General features: G+C 42.6%; 1 non-coding gene across 1 annotated transcript; it reads left to right on the plus strand.

The window, feature by feature from the left end:
- Window positions 1-12,045: 12,045 nt before the first annotated feature.
- TRNAF-GAA (transfer RNA phenylalanine (anticodon GAA)) lies at window positions 12,046-12,118 on the plus strand. The gene has a single exon. It is a non-coding gene; the product is annotated as a tRNA-Phe (tRNA).
- Window positions 12,119-14,732: the final 2,614 nt, after the last annotated feature.

Here is a 14,732-nt window from a genome sequence, read left to right on the forward strand (position 1 = left end):
GATTGGAAGGGATAGGCAAGGAAGAGGGAAGGAAGCGGCCGTGGCCTTAAGTTAGGTACCATCCCGGCATTCGCCTGGAAGAGAAGTGGGAAACCACGGAAAAACCACTTCCAGGATGGCTGAGGTGGGAATCGAACCCACCTCTACTCAGTTGACCGAGGCTGAGTGGACCCCGTTCCAGCCCTCGTACCACTTTTCAAATTTCGTGACAGAGCCGGGAATCGAACCCGGGTCTCCGGGGGTGGCAGCTAATCACGCTAACCACTACACCACAGAGGCGGACATATTGTGTATCCACTGGTTAATATACAGTAGGCCTAATTTACTAAAATTATTTCCTATGTTCTATGTGTGTTTAGATTATAGTCTATACACAATAACAGTATGTGATATGTGAAAGAAAAATCTCCTTGTATTCATCACACACAGTATTCAAGACAATGAGTCTACCCTTATGTATAGTACTGTACCATCCCATATGTATTATAATATAAATGTCATTATAGGCCTGCCTGCCTACCTACACAAAATGTTTAGCTACCGGTACTTAAGCAGTTGTAAATTTCTGTATGCCAAGAATTATTTAAATGAGAAGTCAGGTACAAGTATTCAGGTAATCTGAGTCTAAACATGCCCAGTACTGATATATACATACAGTATAAGAAAAAATAACATTTTGAACACTGAACTATTCTTTGTAGAAATAATCACTAACCATATCAACATCCTTCATCAGTCTACCGTCCGCCTCTGTAGCTTAACGGTTAGCACTATAACTTGTTGTCTTCGAACGTCCAGGTTCGATTTTCGCTACTGCCAGATATTTAAGAAAATCAGGAGGACTGGTACATTGTTTAAAAAGGTATGTGAAGCTCATCTCCATTGGGATTTGCCTCGGGAAAAGGACACGCGTTTCCTTTTATCAAATTTAATCTAGGATGTGCTCATATCCTCAGCCACTTATTAATATACGGTACAATCTATATCTAATCATGTAAGTGCCCACCAGAATATAATGACCCGTATAATTCCTCTGTATGAGCCTACAGTCTCGTTGTGATTGAAATAAGTACATAAATGAAAAATCAGCTGATTGAGTACTTGGCTAAAACATGGCGGCTGGACTGGCCTTGGCCACACTGTACATATAGAGTCACTGTATTGCCGCCGTGAAGACTACTCACTCTTGCGGTGGGGAAGGTACTGTACATAGTGAACAGGGAAAAACAAACCGGATGCTTACAGCATATTTGGAATTAGCGCGATGAACCATGACTTGGCTTATTTTACAGTCCTGGATGTGGGATGCGTCACCGGCTAGTAATCTCTCCGCTGCCCAGCCTACACCCACTATTACGGAACTTCCTTGTAAATCTAGCTACAAACAGATAGGAATCTATCGTATATACAATTGAGGAAATAAAATCTAGTTCTCATTCTTAGGGAAGGGCCTGGTTATCACCTATGTCTTCCCTTCCTTATTGTCATGAACAGGCTGCTGTCTCCATCTCTGACGGGTTATATTCGTGCCATGAGGATTATTTGTCTCTCACAGAAATTCAAAACAGTGCCAATCATTCTCTAAGGAGAAGTTTATTCATACCGGTCTCAATAAATAATAATGTAATTTTTTCAAACCATTTCAATAACCTGATCGTAAATTCTAAACCAGTCATGCGCAGCAAAATAACAGTAACACACTATGGTCCGTATTATCCTTGATTTTGCTGGCGGGACCTAGTGTTTACAGTGCACTAAGTCTTCTGGTATAGGCTAGAGGAATGTTGTTACTTTCATTGATCTGTCTCCGTCTTATCCTTGGCTTTGACAATATGAAAGCGACTGAGGTATGAGCGATGCTAGTAATGCCATTCGTTATGCAGCCAGTTCCTGCTATAAATGGTGTGAAAATGTTGCTCATAGGGTCGGTTGGTGCATGCATTTCAGTGGGCTTGGCAGACTGATATGTAATAGCAAATTCTGGCTCAGTGAGGAAAGCAACGGGAAACTACCTCACTCCTCATTTCCCTAGTACGCCTCTTCAGTGATGCCTAGGCCGTCTATGACAGCTGATGGTGGAGCTGTTGAGGATCCAATCAGCCTTAGGGCTGATGACTGAACATACACATATATCACCTCATTCTGTTAATTAGAGCAAAGCAAAGTCATTTCCGTACAGGCCATGAAAGCCCAATTATTTCCCTTAAAATGGAGTACAGTATGTTTATAATATGCTTGCTATCGACATACAGCAGACTGGATTTCCATGGTTTGTCCGCAGCCCGAAGGCTGGTTGGATTGTCAACAAATCAAGCCATTAGCTGTCATAGGTAGCCTAGGAATTACCTATTATTTTTCCTAAAGCCCAGTGTCCCTGACAGTCGTTTTTTCTAATGTTCCTCTTCTCGAAAATTCATATTTCCTAATGGAAGCTCGCATTTTTTTCCGTGCTGTTTTCCAAGAGCCTTCGCCTTTCTTCCTCCGTTTAGGCTTTTCACTCTCATTCACAATTGCAAATAATTACAGTTAATAATAATAAAACAGTCCGCGTCCGTGGTGTAGTGGTTAGTGTGATTAGCTGCCACACCCGGAGGCCTAGGTTCGATTCCCGGCTCTGCCGCGAAATTTAAAAAATGGTACGAGGTCTGGAGGGGTCCGCTCAGCCTCGGGAGGTCGGGAGGTCAAATGAGTAGAGGGCGTTCGATTCCCACCTCAGCCATCTTCGAAGTGGTTTTCCGTGGTTTCCCACTTCTCCTCCAGGCAAATGTCGGGTTGGTACAAACTTAAGGCCACGATCACTTCCCCCCACAAGGCCTCTGTTCAGCATAGCAGGCGAGGCAGCCTGGGTGAGGTACTGGTCCTCCTTCTCCCTAGTTTTATTCCCGAACCAAAGTCTCACGCTCCAGGACACTGCCCTCGATGCGGTAAAGGTGGGATCCCTCGGTGAGTCCGAGGAAAAAACCAACACTGGAGGATAAATGGATTAAGGGAAAAAAGAAAGAAGTAATAAAACAACCACAATTACATCAACATTACACAGTCAAAAAGACGAGAAAACAAAAGTACTGAAATCAGAACACGATGTGATTGTAAACTGCACCTAGACCACTATGAACGTAACTTGACACAGGAACGATCTGTTGAGATTTTTTGAAACTATTTACGGTGTTCATGTCATCTGGCCCGTTATATACTGTAGTTACCGGGGCTGCTTCATAGCCTACTTTAAGTGAAAGAAACAAAAAGCTGATTTTTTGTCCCTTATGCCATTATACTTTTCCACTCCTCATGTGAGTAATAATAACGGAGATATTCACGATTATTATACGGGGTTTTAGTGATATCTTTTCAGTTTTGACTCATTTTATAACTGTTAGGTTCTTCAGTCTGCTGAAACCATATTTGAATAAATACAGTAAACTAACTGAAAAAAAATAAAACATATGGTAACAGAATTATACGTGAAAAAGTCGTTTCGTTATTTTTAAAGGTATAATTCAGATTCAGGTATAATAAATTTTATTAAAAATTAGTTTTGGCAGACTGAAGAAACGAACAGTTATAAATATATACATTTCACAAAAATTCAAATATATCTGGAAATATTAGTTCTATCTAATCAATTTACATAATAATAATAATAATAATAATAATAATAATAATAATAATAATAATAATAATAATAATAATAATAATAATAATAATAATAATAATTTCTGATTATTTATATCTTATGGTTATTATTTTAATATTTGCTTTACGTCGCACTGACAGACAGGTCTTATGGCGACGATTGATGTATTTTTGATGCTTGTTGTTTAAAGGGGCCTAACATTTAGGTCATCGGCCCCAACGTAGTTTTTAGTGTTGGCTACTGAATGCATGATTCGAAGCAGTGTATCGATTCATTCAAATGTCCGAGTGAATCGATTCACAGGAACGGCGAGCTCACGGCACACGATTCAGCTTACTCCCAGCGGACAGTGCTGAGTGGCGCACTCACTGGACGTTGACTGGGAGCCGAGCTTCCGCTGCAGCGAGACAGTGAATCATGGCACATCGAAAGAATCGTGAACGAGCGCAGCTCAGTGAGACACATGATACACACGGCTCCTTATCGGCTCACTGGACACGCGGAGAGCCGAGCTTCCGCTGCAGCGAGACATGCAGTGAGCCATAGCACACGGAAAGAATCGTGAACGAGCCGGCTCAGTGAGACACATGATACACACGGCTCCTTATCGGCTCACTGGACACGCGGAGAGCCGAGCTTCCGCTGCAGCGAGACATACAGAGAGCCATGGCACACGGAAAGAATCGTGAACGAGCCGGCTCAGTGAGACACAAGATACGCACGGCTCCTTATCGGCTCACTGCAGCGAGACATACAGTGAGCCATGCTGCACTAAAAGAATCGTATGCTATAATGGACTCTCGAGCTCAGCTCATTTGAAAATAATAACCATTTGCATTCACTGTCCTCTTCTTACAGGGAGGTTTAAATAATAGATGGGTTTATTTGCAGTGTTAAAAAGGTAGTCACAACATAATTCTGAAGTAGCTAGTAAGTAGATAGGCTATTAGGTTATACTATTTATTAGTTTAATGAATCTTAGTATTATAACTTAGTTGATATTTGACAATTAAACTCGACTCTAGCCTGCCCTATGACTATGAGTTATGCTCATGACCACTCAAAAGTACCTGTTTTATATTGGGAAGAAAGGCTCAGTATTTTCTCAGTTCATATGTCACATCGTTGCACAAGACTTCAATCATATGTGTACAGACGCAATAACAGTATGTTGAATCAGAAAACCAGCGGGCTACTGTACATCTCGGGTAGCCTATACAAAATATGACGATTTAAAAAATCCTCAGCTGATAGAAAAATACATATTTTCAAAAATGACTGATCGAGTTGTCGTGCGGTTAATATCGCGTGGCTATGCGCTTGCATTCGGGGGATGGTGGGTTCGAATCCCACCGTCGACAGCCGTTAAGATGGTTTTCCGTAGTTTCCCCATTTTCACACCAGGAAATGCTGGGACTGTACCTTAATTCAGGCCATGGCTCCTACCTTCCTAATCGTAACCTTTCCCACCCTAAATGGTTAGCGTGCTGGACTTTGGCCACAGGGGTCCCAGGTTCGATTCCCGGCAGGGTCGGGAATTTTAACCATGATTGGTTAATTCCGCTGGCACTGGGGCTGGGTGTATGTGTTGTCTTCATCATCATTTCATCCTCATCAATACGCGCGGGTCGCCTACGGGCGTCAAATCAAAAGACCTGCATCTGGCGAGCCGAACTTGTCCTTGGGCACTTCCGGCACTAAAAGCCATACGCCATTTCATTTCATTTTACCTTTCCCACCCTGCGTCGCCGGAAACCTTCGATGTATTAGAGTAACTAGCATTTTTTCTAAGAAAGGAGTTCGTAGTCTGAAGACCAGATGGCAGCTGCGAGCACTGAATGCTGTTGCTGCTGTCTTACCAGCACATACTACACAGATGCAGTAGGAGGGGTGACCAATGAGCCGTGAATCGGATCACTGTATCGATTCAGTAACGTGAACGGAATCAAATGAATCGATTCAGTAAAATGAATCGAATGTCCCATCACTAGTAGTTTTATCGTACTAGCTATAATAATGGAGATATTCACGATTATTTGACGAAGGAGGCTTCCATTTCCTTCATCAGAACATTCTATAATAGGTACTCGTACTTTTATTCTTAAAATCTTAAAGGACCAGTTAAGGATAACATGTTGGCAAACATAATTGGCAGCCATACGAATTTTAGGGAGCAATGGAAGGGCATGTAGGCCTATAGATACTTTAAGTGAGAAACAGGCTCCAAGAAGGACATTCCAGGGGTCATTAACGAACAAGGGGAGTGTATATGCAAGGACTTACAGAAGGAAAAAATGTTCAGTCAGCAATATGTAAAGGCAGTTGCATATGTTCTGTAGAGGCGACTAATACTGGCGAAATACTGAAATTTGCCTATGATAATAAAGACATTTATAGAAAGATACAAAAAGCTGAAAGCTAGAAAGACAGCTGGGATTGACCATATTTCTGGGGATATATTAAAGACAGTGGGTTGGGATATAGCACCATATCTGAAATACGTATTTGATTACTGATTGCAGGAAGGAGCGATACCAAATGAATGGAGAGTTGCAATAGTAGGCCCACGGTACAAGCGGAAGGGTAACAAACATAAAGAGGATAATTACAGGCCAGCTTGTAAGATCTGGGAAATAACTCTTTCTGATTATATTAGACACATTTGCGAAATTACTAACTGCTTTGATAGAAGGCAGTTCGGATTTAGGAAAAGTTATTCCAGTGAAACTCAACTTGTAGGATTCCAACAAGATATAGCAGATATTTTTGATTCAGCAGGTAAAATGGACTGTATCGCGATTACCCTATCCAAAGCTTTTGATAGGGTACATCATGGGAGATTATTGGCGAAAATGAGAGCTATTGGACTAGACAAAAGAGTGGTTAAATGTTTGGCTACATTTCTCAAAAATACACTCATGTTCATAAAAACCAGAACACCCTGATAGACTAGATATAGGAAGTTCATATTCATAGGATATGTGCACTAGTATGTTCTGAAGAAATGATTAGCATTTGGACCATGTCGACCCTCAGGTTAAGGTCAACATCGATATCTCGGCGCACCACCACCGACTGGTAAAATGTGCCTGTGGCTCTCGTTGTCACTATAAACCAAAGGTAATGGATCAGTGTGACTTGAGCAGATGTGCAGGATGCCTCGCAAATGTATGCGAGAACCGTACCGTCAAATGAGTGAGTTTGAAATAGGGCGCATTATTGGCATCCATCCGGGAAATTGTTGCTCGAATGGGACGAAGTGTGTCAGCAGTGCAACGGGTGTGTACAGAATGGTTCACAAAAGACCGCAGAACACGGCGAGATGGGTCTGGTCGCACCACACAGACCACCCCCCGAGAAGATCGACACCTCATCCGAATGGCATTACAGGACAGATCTGTGTCCTCCTCGGCTCTGACGCAACAGTGGAAGAGTGTAACACATCGTACACTATCAGGAGTGACAGTCCGTCGTCGTTTATAATTGTCTGGGTGACTGGCGCGTCGTCCACTTCTCCGCCTACCTTTGACTAATGTGCATAAACATGTTAGGCTGCAATGGTGTATGGGACGACGTCACTAGGGACAGGAATGGTAGCAGATAGTGTTTTCGGACGAATCCAGGTTCTGTTTGTTTGAAAATGATGGCCGCATTTTGGTTCGCCACACACAGGCGGAGAGGCATTACACTGACTGCATTCACATGAAACATACAGCGCCAACTCAAGGCCTTATAGTGTGGGGTGCTATTGGTTACAATTACAAATCACAGCTGGTGCGTGTCCAGGGCACTGTGACTAGTTTGAACTTTTTGAATGACATCCTGCAACCCGTAGCCATACCCTTTCTGCACGACACCCCAGACGCCATATTTCAGCGGTGTCGTCCCATTTGCGATCACTCAGGTAGAATACAAAACTAGTTTATTTTTGACGGGTGAAGTATTGTCCCATTTGCGATCACTCTTATCGGAGACATACAAACAGTCAGGTTTCTGTGAGGGAATTCCCTACTGAAGGACTAGTACAGGAAGACATCCCTCAAATAACTGGCGAAACTACATACTAGGATTCTTACGAATCGTATATTGAAACTCATTAAATTATTTATATTTACCATTTGACACTGATACGTTAATACCGGGACTGACAGAGAATAAAAAGGACTCAAACGAACATTTTATTTAGAGTTACCAGATGGTTGTTGGTGTAAAGGCGGTTAAACGAGTTTTAAGTCAAAAGATAGGCATATAAAAACCGTTGAATTTTACACTTTCCAATTTCAAAGAAAGGATTTTGCTGTAACACTTTGCTTCATCGACAGTGCTACCCTTTTTTTAAGCAATTGTATCTCATTTCAAACTTAGCAGTTAACTTACACTTTCTTACACAGTAGCGGACACTATTAAATTACTTCTTAAATACTGCTCAAACTGTTCAAACACCATACTGACACGTTAAGTAAGCAGCTGCTCAAAATATAATCTGACTACTTTCATCTATCTGTATATATGTCTACCCCTTCGTCTCGTTTCTTGATACCGGGTCGGGGATGAGAAGAGATTAATTTATACGGCATTTTTCTACGGCCGGATGCCCTTGCTGACACCATCCTCAGTTGAGGAGCTAATGAAGATGAAATGTGTAATGGTGAATGACATTGGGTAAGGGGGTGGGAGGAGTCAGCTCTGACCTATGAATAGGAACTGTCCTGGCACTTGCCTGGAAATGAAAATATTAAACCACACAAAACCATTCTGAGAATAGCCGACGGTGGGGTTCGAACCCACGCGTTTCCCGAATACAGAGCTTGGCTCCATAGCCGTAGCACGTTAAAACGCGTAGCCACTTAGCCTATTTTCACCTATGTAAGTAAAATGATAATTATTGTCTGTACGCTCGGATTAGATGCACAAGATTCCAGAACTCAATATTAAGAAAATGCTTAGATTAAAATAAGTTGAAGAAATTATAATTCTATAATGATAGCACGAAAAGATGAGATTGCATTCGGGAAATAGTAGGTTCGAACCACATCCCATTGTCACCATAAGAACTATCTGTGTCGGGGCGACGTAAAGCCAGCGGTAAAAAGAAAAACACCCATGTCACCATACATCCCTGACTTTTCCGTAAATTTCTGTAAGAGTATCCATAATATACTGTAAAGCACAAGGCTTGCCTCTCTTCGTCTCAATGACCTGCATGTCGTAAGTAAGCACGCGGATAACAACAAAAGCTACATCAACGATGGATATGTACAGCTGGAATAATTATAGTATGTTAAAACCTATAGGCTAATGTTACCTCAAAAAACGTTCAAGAGAGAGGGGTCGGAATGGGAGAATCCTTATCACACGGTTGCGTGGTGTACGCCCTAATTAGCAGTACCCCTGCTGCACGGACGTTGGAAATCCCTAATAGGCTGCTGATAATTTTACAGTGATCGCAAATGGGACACGAACTGGTCTTTCTTCACATTCTTTTTTTCCACTGTAATGGGAGTGATCGAAAATGGGACACAGCCATTTCAGCAGGACAACGCGTGACCACATGTTGCTTCATGAACACGTGCCTTCTTGTTGTCACCGGATGTCAGACTGTTGCCCTGGCCCGCCCGATCACCGGACTTGTCGCCAATCGAAAATGTGGTGAAACAACGGGTGCAGTGCTGTGACCCAATGCCAACCACCAAAGATGAACTGTGGAACTAGGTGAATGCAGCATGGATGGTTATATCCCAGGACGCCATTCGCGCCTTATACGCGTCGATGCCATAACGCATGGAACAAGTTATCAGTGCCCATGGAGGACCCAGTGCCTAACATGCTGAACTCAGGTGACTGAAATGCTAGTCGTTTCTGCAGAACATACATGAACATGTCCTGTGAATATGACTTCCTATCTCTAGTCTTTCAAGGTATTCTATTTTTTATGAACATAAGTGTAGAACTCAGAGAATTAGAGTAGGTGAAGCGTTATATGAACTTGTAATGATTAAAAGAGAGTCCCGCAGAGCAGTATTGGAATAAAGAAGTGAAATTTTACCTAAGGCTATTGCGGATGTTGTTCTACTGTGTAGACAAAAGAGTAGCATTACAAAAATGTTGCAATGTTTGGGTTGGGAAGAATTGAGAGAAAGAAGAAGAGCTGCTCGACTAAGTGGTATGTTCCGACCTGTCAGCGGAGAGACGGCGTGGAATGACATTAGTAGACGAATAAGTTTGAATGGCGTTTATAAAAGTAGGAAAGATCACAATATGAAGATAAAGTTGGAATTCAAGAGGACAAACTGGGGCAAATATTCATTTATAGGAAGGGGAGTTAGGGATTGGAATAACTTACCAAGGGAGATGTTCAATAAATTTCCAATTTCTTTGAAATCATTTAAGAAAAGGCTAGGAAAGCAACAGATAGGGAATCTGCCACCTGGGCGACTGCCCTAAATGCAGATCAATATTGATTGATTGATTGATTGATTGATTGATTGATTGATTGATTGATTGATTGATTGATTGATTGATTGATTGATTGATTGATTGATTGATTGATTGATTGATTGATTGAGTAGTAAACACGCTGCAGGATTGTGAGCGACTGCAGGGGACTTTAAAACAATGTAGTGAGATGGACAGTGGACATTGGCGTGAATGTAAATGGGATGAAAAGTCAAGTTGTAAGTTTCACCAAGAGGAGAACTGCTCTCAGTTTGAATTATTGTGTTGACAGGATGAACGTATCTCATGGGGAAATGTGTAAGTACCTAGGTGTTAATTTAAGGAATGATCTTCATTGGCGTAATCATAATAACGAGGGTTACAGATATATTTACATGGTTATGCGAGTATTTTGGAGTTTGGATGTAAAGAAAAGGGCGTATAAGTCTCCGGTATGACCGCAGTTAGAGTGGCGGTGGTAATTATTGTATTAAGAGGAAGTACCGTTGTATAGCTCCAGTGTATGAGACCCTCACCAGGAATACTTGATAGGAGAACTAGGAAAAATCAAAGGAAAGCAGCACGATTTGTTCTGGGTGATTTCCAACAAAGAAGTAGTGTTACGAAAATGTTGCAAAGTTTGGGGCTGGGAAGACTTGGAAGTAAGGAGACGAGATGCTCGACTATGTGGCGTGTTTCGCTTTGTCAGAGATGGGTTGCGTGGGATGATATAAGTAGAAAAGTAAGCTTGAGTGGAGCTTTTTTTGTTTCTTTTTGCTATTTGCTTTACGTCGCACCGACACAGATATGTCTTACGGCGACGATGGGATAGGAAAGGCCTAGGAATTGGAAGGAAGCGGTCGTAGCCTTAATTAAGGTACAGCCCCGGCATTTGCCTGGTGTGAAAATGGGAAACCACGGAAAACCATCTTCAGCGCTGCCGACAGTGGGGCTCGAACCCACTATCTCCTGATTACTGGATACTGGCGCCACTTAAGCGACTGCAGCTATCGAGCTCGGTAGAGTGGAGCTTTACAAAGTAGGAAAGTTTATAATATTTATGAAGATAAAGTTGGAATTCAAGAGAACAGATTGGGGCCAATATTCATTTATAAGAGGAGGAGTATGGGATTTGAGTAATATATCAAGAAAAAGATTCAAAATATTTCCAAGTTCGTTGAAAATATTTAAGAAGCTAGGTAGTTAAACAATTGATAAGGAATCTGCCCTAATGCAAATCAATGAAGACTAATTCCCCTCTCTTGAGGTTCCACGAACAACAATACCCTTAAATTCTCCATTAGGACTTTCGTCGCTTTTTGCAATGTAAAATTCATTTTCTAATAATCCTTCACTTTGCTACAAAATGCCACACTCTCCGATATTTAGAAGAAATTATTCTAGGTGTAAGTACTTCTGTAGTCGCGTTTTCTTTCTTTCTTTCTTTCTTTCTTTCTTTCTTTCTTAATCAATTTAATGTCCAGGGTTAGTTGTTTCCTCGCACTAAGCGAGGGATCCCACCTCTACGGTCTGGAGCGTGAAACTATGGGTCGGGGATACAACTGGGAAGGAAGACCAGTACCTCGCCCAGGCGCCCTCACCTGCTATGCTGAAAAGGGGACTTGGTGGGGAATGGGAAGAATGGAACGGATAGACAAGGAAGAGGGAAGGAAGCGGCCGTGGCCTTAAGGAGGATGGCTGAGGTGGGAATCGAACCCACCGATACTCAGTTGACCTCCCGAGGCTGAGTGGACCCCGTTCCAGCCCTCGTACCACTTTTCAAATTTCGTGACAGAGCCGGGAATCCAACCCGGGCCTCCGGGGGTGGCAGCTAATCACGCTAACCACTACACCACAGAGGCGGGCGCAAGCTACGTATACCGAGGTTTATCTTTCTTGTTCCTAGGATGAGCAAGTTTTTCACTCGGTTTCTGCTGGTGCGTTCTCCCTTATCGTTGTGACCGTCGTTGCCGTCGGCCGAAATAGCTCAGTTGGGAGAGCGTTAGACTGAAGATCTAAAGGTCCCTGGTTCGATCCCGGGTTTCGGCAAAGATTTTATGATTTATATAAACACGCCATTGCCTTTATTGAAGGCATAGTAGGCTTTCGGCAAAGGTGGCTCGAGGAAAATTCCCATGGTTCCCCTATGTAAGTTCGAAATTTCCGTATTGGACTTCAAATTCCACACTACACTACCACAAAACAAGAGAAAATTATTTAATTTATAGTTAGTCTTTTTACTGTGAGGCAGTCTTCTTCAAGCATTTTACATATATTCATCATCATCATCATCATCTGTTTACCCTCCAGGTTCGGTTTTTCCCTCGGACTTAGCAAGGGATCCCACCTCTACCGTCTCAAGGGCAGTGTCCTGGAGCTTCAGACTCTTGGTCGGGGGATACAACTGGGGAGAATGACCAGTACCTCCCCCAGGTGGCCTCACCTGCTATGCTGTACAGGGGCCTTGTGGGTGAATAGGAAGATCGGAAGGGATAGACAAAGAAGAAGGAAGGAAGTGGCCTTAAGTTAGGTACCATCTCAGCATTTGCCTGGAGGAGACGAGGGAAAGCATGGAAAACCACTTCGAGGTTAGCTGAGGTGGGAATCAAACCTCCCTCTACTCAGTTGACCTCTCGAGGCTGAATGAACCCCGTTCCAGCCCTCCTAACACTTTTTAAATTTCTAGCATGGTCGGGAATCGAACAAGGGCCTCTGGGGATGGCAGCTAATCACACTAACCACTAAACCACATTTCCTCTAAGAAATGTTAAACTTTTATCTCTCATTTCCATTAAAAGAATGCAATATTTAGTTTAATTCCTCTTTTAAAAATAATAGAGTATTAGTTGAGCGTTCTACCTTCTCGTTGAGGCGGAACGAGCTATGAGCCGAATATGCTCAGTTGGGAGAGCATTATACTGAAGATCTAAAGGCCCCTCGTTCGATCTCGGGTTTCTACAAACATTTTATAAGATATCAGAATAAATCAGCGTATTCGTCAAAGTCTCGGAAGACTTCCCCTGAGCTTGCTCATTAGCGTTAACATTTTACACTATTGGCGTTATCTCATTGAGTGTGTTTTGTTTCATGCTGCCATTCATTTCCCCTAGGTAGCATAACTAAGGCAATTCGAAGAAAAACTAACACACCAACGGCAGTGTAAAATAAATCTATCGGAAAGAAATATCGTACTGAAGCTATTATGGCTCTTTAATACGAATAGCATGAACGCCTCTGTGGTGTAGTGGTTAATGTGATTAGCTGCCACCCCCGGAGGCCCGTGTTCGATTCCCGGTTCTGCCATGACATTTTAAAACTGGTGCGAGGGCTGGAACGGGGTCCACTCAGCCTCGGGGTTCAACTGAATAGAGGTGATGGTGGTGGGGTTAATTTCCACCTCAGTCATCCTGGAAGTGGTTTTCCGTGATTTCCCACTTCTCATCCAGGCAATATGTTAGGATGGTTCCAGGGCCTCTTCCTTCCCTTTTCCTTGTCTATACTTTTCAATCTTCCCATTCCCCCACAAGACCCCTGTTCAGCATAGCAGGTAAGGCCGCGTCCTCCTTCCCCTGATCCAAAGTCTCACGCTCCAGGACACTGCCCTTGAGGCGGTAGAGGTGGGATCCCTCGCTGAGTCCGAGGGAAAAATCATCCCGGGATGGCAAGCAGATTAAGAAAGAAAGAATATAATTTTTGGAGATTTTGATTCAATATATGGAATATAGTATCAACTTTCAACAAAGGATCAATTAGACATGTATCACAGTGAAATAGAAATAAGGCGTGATTATAGAATAAAAAGCCATTTAGTATTTGATTACTCACTAAGAAAGTAACTGACACTAGATAGGACTACACAGACACGTTGATTGACCGAGACAAGGGTTGGGCCACGGCAATTACTTTTCCCCTCTCATTTGCATGATGCTACCGTGAAACAACTTCATTAAGTTGTTTCTTCTTTTTCGGTACTGTTACCGTATGTTTTCTTTTGCAGGTAGTTTATAAATTTATTAATGTAAATATGTTTCGGCAGACTGAAGAACCTACCAGTTATAAATTAACTGAGTTGAAACTGAAAAGAAATGGCTTCAGATATCACAAATTAGTGGAAATAAGCACAAAATATCAATCGGCGTTGCAAACTGATTCGTGCAGCGACACAGGCAAGTAGTTGAGAGTCGCGCAGCAGCGTGTGGAAACGCGATTACTATTTGATGGTGCATTACCTTAGTTGCACACTCAATTCGTTTTGTATACGGTCGGGTCCATGTGCTGCAACGTTAGTGTGAGGAGGATCGTTCACTTCGCTAGTTGCTACGAAAGTGTTCACATCAGCTCCTGGGAAGTACGTTAATAAGACAAGGCTTTATTTCGCTCCCAATACCTCAGCAGCTCCGCTCCACTCCTTCCCCTATTTTCCCCGCCAATTAACATTACCACGTCGATATACAAGATAATGCCTATTGGAAACCCCAGGCTCAAAGTTTGATATGAGTGGAGCGGTCCAGGCGCTGTAAGAAGAGACTGCCTATTGTTGCTACCCCACACTCTTGTTTTAGAAGTTGAGAAGAGTGGACGCGAAAGCTGAGGCTTGTTATTGATAATATCCGTGTTCCGTATTTGCATCTCATCGCTACTTATACGACAAACGGGTCACGAC

Source organism: Anabrus simplex, chromosome 3, assembly GCF_040414725.1.
Source record: "Anabrus simplex isolate iqAnaSimp1 chromosome 3, ASM4041472v1, whole genome shotgun sequence".
NCBI classification, from domain to species: domain Eukaryota; kingdom Metazoa; phylum Arthropoda; class Insecta; order Orthoptera; family Tettigoniidae; genus Anabrus; species Anabrus simplex.